The sequence below is a fragment of the Propithecus coquereli genome, unplaced genomic scaffold (assembly GCF_000956105.1).
Source record: "Propithecus coquereli isolate 6110/MARCELLA unplaced genomic scaffold, Pcoq_1.0 Scaffold13, whole genome shotgun sequence".
Classification (NCBI taxonomy): domain Eukaryota; kingdom Metazoa; phylum Chordata; class Mammalia; order Primates; family Indriidae; genus Propithecus; species Propithecus coquereli.
The window spans coordinates 8220533-8223118 of record NW_012137191.1 but is presented as its reverse complement, the minus strand read 5'-3'; the positions used below and the strand labels follow the sequence as shown (position 1 = coordinate 8223118).

Genomic DNA, 2586 nt, shown 5'->3' with positions numbered 1-2586 from the left:
GAAGGAAACAATCAACAGAGTGAAAAGACACCTACTGAATGGGAAAAATATTTGCATACTATATATCTGATAAGGGATTAATCTCCAAAGTATGAGGAATTCCTATAACTCAATAGTGAAAAAACTTACAATCTGATGTAAACATAGGCCAAGGATTTGAGCTGACATCCTTCAATGACGACATACAAATAACCAACAGGTTATTGAATGCCAAACTTCTCTAATCATCAAGGAAATGCAAATCAAAACTAAAGGAGATATCACTTCACACCTGTCAGAATGGCTATTATCAAACAAACAAAAGATAATAAATGTTGGTGACGATGTGGAAAAATTGGAGCCATTGCGTACTACTGGTGGAAATGCAAAATGGTGCAGTCATGATGTAAAACACTACGGAGTTTCCCTAAAAAAGCAAAAATACGACTATATGATCCAGCAATCCCATTTCTGGACATTTATCCAAAAGAACTGACATTAGCACTCCTATGTTCAATGCAGCAAAATGTGGCTATGTTCAATAAGCCAAAATGTGGAAACAATCTAAATGTCCATCAACAGATGAATGGATAAAGAAAATGTGGTATGTACATACAATGGAATACTTACTATTTAGCCTTAAAAAGAAAAAAATTCTGCGCTATGCAATAATATAGATGAACCTTGAGGATATTATGCTAAGTGAAATAAGCCAGTCACAGTAAGACAAATACTACATGATTCCACTTATATCATGTACATAAAATAGTCAAATTCATAGAATCAAAGAGTGAGATGGTACTTAGCAGGGGCTGGGAGTGGGGGAAATGGGAACTACTCATCAAGGGTCATAAAGTTTCAGTTAAGCAAAATGAATAAGCTCTAGAGGTTTGCTGTACAACATTGTACCTATAGTCAACAATAATTTATTACACACTTAAAAATCTGTTAAGAGGGTAGATCCCACATTAAGTGTTCTTACCACAATACATTTTTTTCAAATGCCTATTTTCTAAGTTAAGTGATCCTTTGGCAAATATAGTGGACCTTGAATAATGTGGGGGTTAGGGGCACTGAAACTCCACATATTCGAAAATCCATGTATAACTTCTGACTCCCCAAAAACTTAACAACTTATAGCCTACTGTTGACTGGAAGCCTTACCAATAACATCAATAGTCAATTAATACATATTTTGTACATTATAGGTATTAATATACTGCATTCTTGCAATAAAGTAAGCTAAAGAAAATGTTACTCAAAAAATCATAAGGAAGAGAAAATTCATCTTATATTCATTCGATAGAAGTAGAACATCATAAAGGTCTTCATCCCCATCGTCTTCATGTTGAGCAGGCTAAGGAAGAGGAGGGTTTGGTTTTGCTGTCTCGGGTGGCAATGGCAGAAGAAAATCCACCTGTAAGGGGACCTTCCACAGTTCGAACCCATGGTGTTCAAGGGTCAACTGCAGGCACTGCCTAACCCTACCTTATCGTAATCACTTAACATTGTTGACAAAGACATACTTTTGCTATAGCCAATCAGCAAGGGAAATTAGGGTGGAAAAGGTTTGCCTTTTAAGATTCTTTAAAAATTACTGAAAGATTAAAGAAAAAAAGAAGGGGGCTGTAGCTATGGTATGCTATACCATACCTGAAGTAATGTGAGTAAATTATAGTTCACAGAATAAAGGAAAAGAGTGAAATTCATTCGAGGCTATTCGATGTGAGCAACAGCAAATCCCTCATCCAGACGTATGACCACACTTTAATGTTAGTACAGGCATTGGGGGTGCTCCCAGGAATACTTAATGGTAGCTTACAAAGGCTATGTGGGTGTGTGTCTGAATAGGCAGGCGGTTGTGGTGATCACTTAAATCAAAAGAACTCAGAAAGTGAGATATTAAATCAGTGGTTCTCAAAGAATGATACCTAACCCTGAAGTAGATCGCAAACAGCAGTCCAAAAAAGCAGCATTGGCATCACCTGAAAACTTGTTAGAAATGCAAATTCTTAGGCCCTGCCTTAGACCTCCTGATTTAGGTTTCTGGGCATGGAACCCAGCAAGCTGTGCTTTAACAAGCTCTCTCGCCAGCTGATGCAGATGCACACTAATTAACAACCCCTGCTCTAAACTACACTAAGTGGCAGTTTGCCACCAAAGGCTAGTTTAAGTCCATGGTTCTCTACCTTGGCTGTATATTAGCAACACATGGAAGCTTCTGACGTAAGGCCCCACTTAGAAAGTCAGATTTTATGGGTTTTGATTCTTTGTTAGTTTAGAATCCCAGTATTCCAGTGTTCAGCCAGGGTTGAGAATTATGCCTAATATAAAGTTGAAATTAACAACACAGGATTAAAATAAAACCAAAAGGTTTTTACATAAGTCCACTGGGAAAATGTAAGAATACAAAATTATTTTTTTTCCAAAAAAATTTTTTGAAATACATAAGGTATAACAGAGAGTGGTAACAATATTTGACTTTGTGACTCAAGAACACCTGGGCACAGCTGGGCGCGGTGGCTCACGCCTGTAATCCTAGCTCTCTGGGAGGCCGAGGCAGGCGGATTGTTTGAGCTCAGGAGTTCGAGACCAGCCTGAGCAAGA

The 2586-nt window shown here is 37.8% G+C and overlaps 1 protein-coding gene across 1 annotated transcript in view; it reads right to left on the bottom strand.

Annotated features, from left to right (window-relative positions):
* The window catches only part of SLC2A13 (solute carrier family 2 (facilitated glucose transporter), member 13), a 388439-nt gene that overhangs the window by 227288 nt on the left and 158565 nt on the right, over nucleotides 1–2586 (bottom strand). The window lies entirely within an intron of this gene.